This window comes from Zalophus californianus, chromosome 6 (assembly GCF_009762305.2).
Source record: "Zalophus californianus isolate mZalCal1 chromosome 6, mZalCal1.pri.v2, whole genome shotgun sequence".
NCBI classification, from domain to species: Eukaryota; Metazoa; Chordata; class Mammalia; order Carnivora; family Otariidae; genus Zalophus; species Zalophus californianus.
This window is the reverse complement of record NC_045600.1, coordinates 32,155,948-32,167,429: the sequence shown is the minus strand read 5'-3', so window position 1 is coordinate 32,167,429 and position 11,482 is coordinate 32,155,948. Positions and strand designations below refer to the sequence as shown.

At 52.2% G+C, this 11,482-nt stretch overlaps 1 long non-coding RNA gene across 2 annotated transcripts; it reads right to left on the bottom strand.

The window, feature by feature from the left end:
- Window positions 1-820: 820 nt before the first annotated feature.
- LOC113908635 lies at window positions 821-9,730 on the bottom strand. Of its 2 annotated transcripts, XR_003515558.2 has the most exons (4): window positions 9,540-9,730; window positions 8,990-9,269; window positions 6,740-6,825; window positions 821-4,056 (listed from the first exon to the last, which is right to left on the bottom strand). It is a non-coding gene; the product is annotated as an uncharacterized LOC113908635 (long non-coding RNA). The 2 variants fall into 2 exon arrangements; XR_003515557.2 differs by lacking the exons at window positions 8,990-9,269; window positions 9,540-9,730 and adding an exon at window positions 7,243-7,522.
- Window positions 9,731-11,482: the final 1,752 nt, after the last annotated feature.

Sequence of the window (11,482 nt, the reverse complement as noted above, 5' to 3'; positions counted from 1 at the left end):
TAATGCATCCATTTACCAAAAAAATCTAACTAAACTTTAAAGTCGTGAGTCCTCATGAATCTATTCATGATATGGATGGGTTGCGTGCTGTTCACTCCGTTTTAGAGGTGAGTTTGCTGGGTCACAACTAGGGAAGATGATACCCCTGAGATCCCACAGGGGGTCTTCTGGACCCACCCCCTTCCCCCACAGATCACACCATGGAGAACTCCATAAATGACCTCATTAAAGCAGGGAAGGTCAGCCTCTTGACAGGTGATTGGATTTAGATATGAAAGCAGAGATGGGTTAAACTCCTGTGCCCAGATGTCCTAACCACAGACCAAAGCTCAAAAGAAGACAAGGGGAGACTAGTGCCACGAGCCTACCCTCTCTTTCTCAGAAGACTGTAAAGCGTTCTTGGAAATGACCATAAAGCATCCAAATGAGCAAATCCGAGGCCGTTTTGCTGTCAGGTTTCCCAGCAGGATTGTGGGCAGACTGACCAGCTGTTCCATCCCCCAGAACTGTCTTAACTTCAAAGACTGGGTTCTCTGTCCCTGAAAAAGTGCCCCTACTACACATACCCTGAAAGTCTCCCCGACCTCCAAACATACCCACGTCAGGTGTTGCTCTTGGGCCTCGGGAAACCTGTCTCTAACATACAGCAATGAGTACCCCCTCCCCATCCCCCTCCAGCAGACACATCTCCAAGAAAAGAAACTGGAGCTAGTGACCCTGCTGATGTAGGTAGAGGCAGGGTCACCATGTGGAGCCATGCAGGCTGTTCACGGCACAAGACGGTAAGTGGGGACTGAAATCCAGCCCTCGCTCTGCTGGCCACACTGTCCCCCCCCCCCCCCCCCGGCATGGCTGCCTCCACACAGAGGAACGGGTGCCTTTTTCTTGTCTGCACAGAGATGCATGTGAGCTAGCAGTGACCCTGGGTGGAGAGCCCAAAGAATTACATCTGGGGAGGAAAATAAGCCAATCCTTCCCTTGCCACCACCTAAATAGTCCAGCCAGGTGTTCCTCAAGGGGCCAGATATGCTACTTGGACAGACTTCTTAGAAGGTAATAGAATATGATGGATAAACCAGTAGGCCCAATAAGGCTTTATGTTTTATTTTTCTATGTCCTGAGTTCAGATGACAGTGAAAATTGAACTATTGAGATGTACTAAGGAAGGATCAAATGCCTTATTTCTGTTAAACTACTTTAAGGAGAGTGAAGATTTACAGGAAGTATATCCCCTCTGTGTGGGAAACACCAGGGGTTTAGAATCTTTCCCAGACACTGGGCTCTAGCTTCACTTACTTGGAGCCTGTTGGTTAAGAAGTACAGCCTGAGAGATGAGGTAAAGTGGGCATTTTCTCAGAAAAACGACCCTCCCCATGGAGGGCCCAGCTTCTCACCAGAGAACATACTCCCTGCTCAGAATGATTAGCTGACAATGTCGTCTGAATGGTGGCATAACACAGGTGTGCTGCTTGGGAAAAGGACTGCGATTCGAGCAAATGCTTGGTTGCTACAGGAGAATGGGCCGTGGTCCCTCACTGCTTTCTTTACCTCACAGGGACGTGTCACAAAGGTAACTCCTACCTGTGGGCAGAGGCAGCTGCCCTGTCTCAGAAATGCTTTCCCAGCATGGTATCCTGTGGTATCTGCCCATCTGCCCAGTCTTCCTGGAGGCTAGAAAACAAGCTATGAGCATGGAGCTAAGTGCTTGTTTTGCCAACAGGGTCTCATCAAATCCCCATACAACCCTGAGATGAAGCACTTATTTTTACTGATGGGGAAGGGGTTCAGAGAGATTAAGCAACTTGCCCAAGATCACACAGCCAGTAAGTTCTGGTGAAGCCAGGACTTGAACCCAGATCATGTGGCTTTTGTGCCCACACCTATTACCACCTCCACAGCGCGGGGATTTCCGGGTCTTTAAATGAAGTCAGAAGGCTAAGCTGTAATAAGGAGGAAAGACACAGCTCCCCTGATTTTCATTGCCAGCCAAGTTCTACCGACACAGGTGACGTGATCTGAGATACAACTCCCCCAGAAGATGTTTACCTGGAAGCAGGGACTGCCTCCTACTGTGTGCCCCGTGCCTGGAGCCACGCTTGGCTACAGGTGATTGTTTATTGAAGGGACAAAGAAACTTCTCCTGAGCTGACCCTGTCCTGCCTTTGCTCCTCCCTCTCTCACAAGCTCTGAATGTGCCCTGGGTTTAGCGGGGCCCCTGAGCAGACACCAGGTTCTACACAAGCTGACCTGCATCTCCGCCACTGACCTTGGCCGGCATGGCTTAAACACACACATCCAGTCATGGACAGCCAGGGGAGGCCTTGAACATGTGGAAGTGTCCTTCACATGATGGGCTCTCAGCTGTTCCTGGGGAGCGCCACTAATGAGTCCTGCCTGGGGGCTTGCACTCTCGTGGGGTCTCCTTCCCCCCGCACAGTTACAAACCCCCTCTGGTTCCCAGAGCCGTCACGCGTGTCCTCTCTCTGGTTCCAAAGCCTCCAGAGGGACAAATCCAATCAGGAGATTTGTAACTGCCCCCCTTGGCCCTGATCTCCTTCCCTTGAGTGGCCAGAGCATTGGTGGGGTTCAGACTCCCCCATGATGTGGCTAGCCCCTAGGTGGGCCCAGGCAGCAGAGACATAAGATATCAGGTATTAAATGTCAAAGATCAGAAGCCAAGTCACTTAAAGCACCTTGAAATCCTGTTCCCAGCAGTTATTCTCCATGTGTATCCACTAGAGCAGCCTGACGAATCTGTCAGTACCAGGGAGGGTAAGAATCAAATCAGACAGGGCCCTACCCTCAGGGTGTCCCCCATCCCACGGAGGAGCTGAGTACACGCACAACAATCAGCAGCAGGACAAGGTCTGTGGGCTGTGGGCCGGGCACAGCTCAGAAAGAACAGCTGGTGTTGGGGGTACCAAGGGGGAGAGAAAGAGAAATAGAGCCCCTCAAAGTCATTACGTTGTCAGGAGCTCCTCCCCTCTCCTTTCACTCCCCACCCAGCATTGCGTTCCTGTTCAATTACCTATTGCTACATAACAGAACGCCCTAAAACGTAGGACCTTGAAACAACTCTGCTCTCTTGTACCTGTGCTGACCGGGCTCAGCTAGCTGGTTCTCACTCAGGATCTGTAACGCAGTTACACTCACACGGTCGCTAGGGCTGGAGTGCCCCCAAAGTTCTACTGAGCTGCACAGCCAAGTGGATGCCCTTCATTCACAAGGCTGGCAGTGATGTGAATCTTGGCGGAGAGCTCAGCTGGGGTTCTTGATGAGAGCACCTATTTCCAGCCTCTTTGTGTGGCTTGGCCTTCTTACTGGATGGTAGCTGGTTTTTAGAGCAAGTGTCCCAGGACTAAAGCTTCTAAAAGACCCAGACAGATATCACAAAGCTTCTGATAACCAAGCCTTGGAAGTTCCAGAATGTAACCTACTGTATTCTGTTGGTCAAGCCAGGCTCTATGGCTATCCCAGTTTGGAGAGGTGAGAAGCAGCGCATAAACATCAGGAGGGAAAGACTGGGGCTACCGATTTGGAGACTGTCTACCACAACTTCCTTTATCGAGCTTGGAGAGGGAGAGGAAATGAGCTATGGACTGGGGGAGCCAAAAGGAAAACTACCTTGTCCCTCTGTCTAGAAGAAGGTACTTTTTTTTTAAATTTAAATTCAACGAGCCAACATATAGTACGTCATTAGTTTCAGATTAGAAGTACTTCTTTCTCCAAGTCCTTCCTCACATTATTCTCTTAACTCCCATCCCAAGGTACATTCTTAGACTACGTCCTATGCCCAGAATTCTGGGCCAGAATGTGGAAGAGAGTGGAAAAAAACCACATACATCATCCTCATTTGAGAATGAATTTGTTACATGGCAGTTGCCAAAAAATGGCTTATCTGCCCAGTGTGGACTTCAAGGGACACGCTCTGGTGCCTATGACACCCCAGCAGTGGTTGCCCTGGAGACCCGGAAGTCAAGGATGGTGAGGGAGCTTCTTTGCCAAGATGACCTCACATGGAAATCTCTGCTTTCTTGTGACCACCTGGTCATGAAGCTGTGAGGGAAAGAGAAAGAGCCATAAATTCCTCAGATGTGTGGACACGGGCAGAGCAGAGTAAGCTAATGCAAAGTCCTAACACACACATCATGAGATGTCCTTCCCCTCCCCCTGACTTGCTTTGTTGGGGGCTGTCCCTCTAACCTTGGGCCCAGGAGCTTTGTTTGGAAGGCTGTAGAATCACCTGGAGGTTTGAGACTGCCCTTCCCATTCATGTGGATAATGCAAGCATAATAACTCACTTCTAAATCTGCAGTTAACTTCCCCAGCCTCTGTCTCTCCTCATTACCTACCAGGGGAAGGTGATCATTGCTAGTATAAAGCAGGATGGAGTACTCTGCACATCCCATCCCCAAGTCACTCCTAGTCTATACTACCGGAGAGACCTCTTCAATCTCCTCCCCAACACAACAAAATGTGCTTAATAACTCTTTCCTTCCTTCCCCTCCCTCCCTCCCTCCCTTCCTTTCTTCCTTCCTTCCTTCCCCCTCCCTCCTTCCCCCTGTCTTTCTATAAGAAACTCTAGTGCATAGATGAGATTAATTATATTCCTTAGTTCGTGACCCAATCTCATCTTTGTGCCGTGCACACTCTACCTCTATTTAGTTGTTTTTAAAAAATAAACACCGTCCAGCCCACCACCCCAAACAAAAGTCAGAACCTTGACAATAACCAACACATCTTCCAAATCCCAAGTGACTGTAAACAGGAAAACGAAGCAGCCAATCACCCAGCGTACACAAGACAGAAGAAGCTAGTCCTTTAAAAATGTTTCACTGGCGTCCGAAGAAGGCGTCTTCTCGAAATGCCTCGATTTTTACACTGCCCAAGTGTCCCATTAAATCCCACTCATTTAAAATCTGGGTTCCCAACTGGTATATCATTTTATTTTAATGATCTGTGCTTCCTATAGAAACATGGAAAATGACTATTTCTTTTTTCAATTAAACGTGTAACGGGCAGCAGATGAAAAGGCAGCGTCTCCGTCTGCCTGCCCCCCGGGGAGCGGCCCGCAAGGGGTTAACACAGGCCCGGGCGGACCCTGGTGGAAAACTCTGGGTAACCTGAGCACGGCTGAGCCCGCCGCGCGCCTGCGCCGAGCACCCCTCTCGCTGCCCGCTCCCCGCTCCCGGCTGTCTCTGTGCACAAAGGCCTGCTTTGTTTCCTCGGCTCTGTTTTAAATATCTGACGACTGTTGCCCCCCCCCCCCCATCCCTGCGCCAAATCCCCGGGCCTGGCTGCAGGCACGGCACAAGGGCGCATTGTGGGGCCGAGCGAGGGGCGAAGGGGGTTGGGGGCGGCCGGCCCGTTGGGGACGCTCTTGTTTCGCCAAGTTGACTCAGCCATTTCGGTCGCCGGGGCTGCGTCTTGGGGGTGGGTGCAGAGGCTTTGGGGGGTCCCCAACAGTAAGAATCAGAAAATGGGGACCCTGAGGGTGAACAGAAGCATTTCCAAAGCGCGCAGGGAAGGAGGTCCTGAAGGTCAGCCGAGCACCAGTCCCTGGGCCGTCAGGGGGGTGCGAACCCGCGAAGTCAGACCCTTGGTTTCAGTCCGTCGCTGAGCATTTAGAAAGTGCCTATCACTCACTTTGAAAAGTGTGACACTTGGGCGGGCACAAACCTACCCGAACGGGGGTGGGGGGTGGGGGGGGTGAGGTGTGGAATCCTTAGCGCAGGTTTGGGGCGCCAAGGGGCGCTGCAGAAAGGACGTCACCCCGGGCTTTCTGCACCCACAGCTTTCTGGCCCTCTTGCTGCCAGGTTTTAGGAATGGGCCCTCGGGGAAATCACACCTTCCCCGGTTTGGCCCCTCCCTCTCAAGGGTAGGTAGGTGAGGACTGCGGATGAGGTTCAAACAAAAGTAGGCTTTCAGCTCGCTGGAGAGCTGGCTCTGCCCCTGCGCCCTCCCTCCCCTTGTCCTGCTGGCATTCCCTGCACGCTCCCAGGTAGTTTTCCTTCCCAGCTCAGGTGTTTGTTTACCTGCACTGCGGAGGAGGAGGCCTTGCACGGGGAAGGTTTGCAACAGAAAAATCACAAACCCCACCTCTCCGTCCCATTTTCTTTAAAGGTAGGGGGACACTGCCTTTCCGACTAGGCCTCGCCAACTTCAAGCAAAACACAAAATGTGGGCCTTAGCAACTCTGGGAAGTGTTTGGTCCTCAGTTTAATCAAAAGGAGGTTTTCTTCTTTTCGCTTGTGACCAAAGCCCCCATACCCCTCAGAATCTCGAAGGGAAACCTTCCACCCAGGGCAGGTGAAGGAGGAGGAACTGGCTTGGGAGGATTTGATTCAGAAGCAAAGGACTTTGTAATTTTGTTGTGTTCCAGGCCTGATTGGGAGCCCCAGAATCCTCCCTCGTGCTTTGTTATAAATCTGAGGGTTGACTTACATTGCCTTGGTCACATTTCTAGTTGCAAAGACCATAAATATTTCCCGAGATGTATTTTTTTAAATCACACTTTGATTCACATTGTTGTCTCAACTCACCAATACCGTGAGTATTCGAGCTGAGAGCTCATACAGATCAACCTTCTTATTTTGCAAATGAGGAAACCTTCCCAGAACCACTCAGAAAGACAGGGCTGAGGGGGGCCTGGAGGCCAGGTCTCCTATGTCCACGATTGGGTTCTTTACCTTCTAACGTGCTAGTTAGGCATGGAATAAAGACCAGGTTTTCACTTACCACTTCCTCACAAATCCTTCCCACATAAAGGATTCTGATTCAAGAGCCAGGCGCTTTGAGGAAAGGTTCTTGGTATTCACACAGCTCTGTGGAGAGATGAAAAGTCTCTTCTCAGTGTATCCCTCAGAACTGCTGAGTGTGCTAGGACCACACTCCACACTCGCTACAAGCTTAGAGACCTAAGTCACGTTCAGCTGCCAGCGTTGCTAAGTGGCAGAGAAATCCTGGCTGCCTGTTTCCAGGCACCCTTCCGTCTTCTTAGGAATTTCTTCAAGCTAACACTAAGTGTCCTTTCGCCACTCTGTTGGCCGATAAGCCTCCTATCTCTGGAGATGATAACAGCCCCCAAGCCCCCCCCCCCCTCCCCACCGCCTGCCGATCAGCCTGCAGCTGAGTTGTTTGGGAAAGTGTTACCTAGAATTGACTTCTCTCTGCGATGAGTGTGCAGAATAGGAAAATGGGATGGTGGTCCCTACAACCCCTCTTCCCTCACGCACACACACCTGCAGACTCAGAGATGTTGGAAGGTGTACCGGAGCATGTCTGTGATACAATACAACCTGCTTGGAGAAGAGCCATCACCAACAGTCCCATTGCGTGGCAGTGCCTGTACATCTGGGCAGGAGGGGTAGCAGGATTTATACCCACTGAGCGCCAGAGGATGGGATCACTGTAGACGACCTTCTGCTTGTACCTTTCACTCTGGCCACCCTTCTTTTTCATACATTCTGCATTGACCTATATACACCACCCTGATTCCTTGCGGGCGCCAGCCAACCACTGATTTCAAGCTCTCCTGCATTGGCAGATGAACTCACATTTCAAGCCATCACGTGGGAATGCTGCCTGGCGGCCAAGCTTTTGGTTTCAGCAGCATCACCTTTTGACTGTTCAGCAGTGTTTGTGCGAGTATTTGAATATGTTCCTGCATTTTGACCTTGTTATTTTATAAGAACAAGTGGAAAATGGAAAAATGAAGTGCTGATGCTGGTGATAAGAAAGGCAGGTCTCCAAACTTAATATAATTGAGACAAAGATGGAAATCATTAGGCGCGCCACAGGAATACGTGGCCTCCATCAAACGCTCCCTGGATTTCAGCCAATCGCCTGTGTGTTCAATTGTGAAGGAGAAGAATAAATTAGAGAGCATATAGGACATTCCGGACCTAACATGGTCAAAGATTGGATTGAAAGGTGAGGTGTGATTGGGGATTTCCCATGTTCCCCCAGTTCTAAAGCTGCATTGATTTAATGACAGTGTTTCAGAGCAAGGGTGAGGGTGATGCTGTGAGACTGGAAATCAAGAAAATACAGTGATAATATTGTTCGGCCCCCTGGGAACGGAACCCTCCCTTATAGCTTTCAGGTGCTCGCTTTGCCTCTTGCACGTCAGACCGGCGAATTTTCAGGAAAGCCTTAGGTATGAACGGAGAGTGTATCCTATAGGCACATTCTCTGTGGGGGTCACCCCGGCACCAAAGCCAGGGATGAGGCCTTTAATCAATGTGCCAAAAGGGATGGAACTTAACTCAACAGAGGCCCTTGTGTCAGGAAGTTTTCACAGCCCGCCTGTGCCTGGCTGACAGAAAACCGTGAGAGTCGAAGCAAAGAATGCAGGGCTGGCCTTACTCTTCTTTGGGCACCCGCTCCCCTCATAAGCCATTGTCCCAGCTGTCTCTAGGGGTGGGGGAGGGGGCCATGCTTTCCCTCTGGGCTCTGCCTGGATTAGCTGTCCTTCCTCTCCGGCTGCCCGGCCAACTCCTGGCTCGTTCCTGAGGATTCGGCTCCTCCGGCGTCTGCGAACCCAGGCTCCCGCTTCTGCCCTGCCACCGAGCCCTCTCTGCCCACCCTCCACACCGTGGAACCACAGCTGGCCTGCCTGCAGGCACCTGGCGGCCCTCAGGAAGCGTCTGCTAAATGAGCAGGGGACACGGGGCGCGGGAGACCCTCCGGAAGAACTCTGTAACACAGAGCTTGTGGGCGTGACCTAGCACGGCCATTTTGAACTTCTTAGGCACTAAAAAAAAACCCCTTCTTTATTCTCCAGAAGCCAAGCCATTTGTCTCTAGATTCTTCTTGGTCAGCTCCCAAGGTGCTCTCATCTGGAGGCCTTCTTGCCCACACCAGTGTCTTCAGTCCCGGGCCTGCAGCGCCACCCTGCTCACCTTCTGGACGGTTCTCTGCAAATACTTTTGCTAAGTAAATCCACTGACTTTTCCTTCAACCATGGGATTCTTGCTGAATTCTTACCGCTTTCCTCAGGCAAAAACAACCCAGAGTGCTGTCTGATCCAAAGCATTTCCAGGGAGGGCAGCCAAGTGAGTGCAAGAACCTCTCGGCCGTCTGGGACTGTGATGTGATGTCTGAACAGCCTCTTTAGAAACACTCCAGCCTTTTCCAGGGATGCCATCCAGGCGGGGACACTCCACGTCAGCTCCTCGCAGTTGTCTGGGGGTCCTGGGGGTAGATGCGGGAGCGCTGGATCGGGGGATTTAGCCTGACTGGGCCTCAGCTGGCATGACTGGGTCAGCTGTGAACGAGAAGGGGGGTCCAAGCTCCAGTTTGTACCCTTCCACCCACTGACTTTTTCTGCACCTAACACCCTCCCTGCCCTGCTGCCCTTGGCTGTGACAATGGGAAGCCATGGTCTGAACAGCCCGAGGGGGCTCGGCTCAGAGAAGCCCACCACTGGCCCGCCTCCCACCCCACCCAGCACGACACCCCACGGGCCCCTTTCTGAGGGTGCCGCCACCATCGCTGGCTGGCCAGACTGCTCTCAACACTAGTCCGTTCCACTTACTCTCTAGGTCCTTGGGAGCTTGAGCTCTCTGGGGGCAGTGCCCAGAGTCCACTTGATAGAAAGCTGATTCTTTTCCTGTGGGACAAACAGCTCTGATCAGAACACGTCTGTCAGGGGAGGACTTGGCAGAGCTACAATGCCAGGCTCGGATGCGTCTTTTCTGTGTGATTTCCCAAAATTCAGGCAGGAAAACATGCCTTCCCCCTGAGCAGCCGGCTGCCCCACCGGCATTTGCATCCCCCAACGAGATATAAAAGGAGCCAGTCGCCGGCCCCCAGCGAGGACAAGGCTGTGATTCAAGGAGGCCCCAGTGACATCCCCAGCGTGAGAGTGCAGCTGGGGCGCTTTATGAACAGTGCTGAGTCCCAGGGGGAAGTTGGCCCTGTCCTCTAACCCACAAACGTCTATTGTTCGCTTCTTGTTTTGCTCCAAATGTTTAGATGTGCTCAGAGCACAGAAAAGCCCCCAAACCAGCCATCGGCCAGGGCCAGCCTGAAGCCAGGAAGACTATGCCTGGAGCTCTGTGGGACCCCTGCCGTCTCCGTTATTCCCACCACTCCCTGAGGAGGTGACAGGGTGACCTCTTCCTGGCCAGGTCTATTTGGACAACAGTGGGCTTGGCTCTCCCCCGCCCCCCGCCCCCGCCCCCGCAAGCAAGGTGTGACCGCCCAGACTCATTTGGTTGGCACCCAGACACCACTGGCCTTGCTCATTACCTTGGGGCTGTCCAAAATCCAAGCAGGAGATTCTCTCCTAAATTCTCCTCACTGTCAGGGTCTAATGGGAATAACTGAGTGCTGGGCCACTGTCTATGTCAAGAACTTGGGCCCTAAGGTTCAGCCTCTTGGGTTTGACTCCGGGCTCCAGCTCTTAATAGCTGTGCAACCTTGGGCAAGTGACTCAGCCTCTCTGAGCCTCAGTTTCCCTCTCAGTAAAATGACACCTACCTTGTCAAGCCATTGTGAATTTAACCAGGTAATCGAGGTAGACACTGGCACAACATGAGCCCTCAGTAAATACCGGTTATGTCTTATATTATTCTTATTCACTAGTGACCTCTATCATACCGTCCTGAAGCCACCCTCTCTGCCATGAGCACCCACTTTTGCGCCTAAACCGAATACCTTTGACAGCCTCCAGTTGTGGCTCTGAGAACAGCTGTGCAAGACAGGCAGTGCCAGAGGAATGAAGGATGAAGTGCCTCGTGACATAGGGGAGGAGAGAACGTGCCCAAAAGCCCGTCGCCTCCCCCTCCCCCTCCCCTCAGCCCCAGATCCCTCTGGCCAGGGCTCATGTTACCCACCCTCCCCCACAGCTGGCGATTCTCTGCCCCACCATGTGGCCCTGAGTCCCAGCCACCCCCAGCCCTGCGCAGGGAGCCCCTCTCCCCTGTGCACCCACCTTGACCAGCCCACCAATGGCCAGCATGGGCGGCAGGGGGCTAAGGGGACAGAGGTAGGATCTCCGGAAATTTTGCTCAACGAGGGGGGTGAGGGATCCAGATCCCGGAAACGCCAGCCTCTGAAGGCCTGAGTGCTAAATGCGGTTTAGAAAGGCTTTGCTGTGAAGGGGGCACACAGAGTGCAGAGGGGCAGAGAAGCCAGGAAAGGCAAGAAAGGGTCCTGAGTTCCAGCCCTCCTCCTCCTCCTCCAGACAGTCCATAGCCCTCTTTGGAGCTTTGGGACTTCTTCCTCCTCAAAAACCAGCGCCGAGATGACCACCCTCCCCCTTTGGATTCATTAATCTTTTCAAGAATAAGGCCCTGGGAACCTCCTGACAGGGCCATATGGTTTCCTTATCTTCCTAATCTCCCAGCACTCACCTTCCATTTGGAATGTTTATCCCAAGATAATGATCAGATTCCACTTAGGGTGATTGAACGGGGGCCTCCTCCGAGTTGTTCCCCTCTCCCCATTTCAAATGAACGAACGACCCAATCCAAT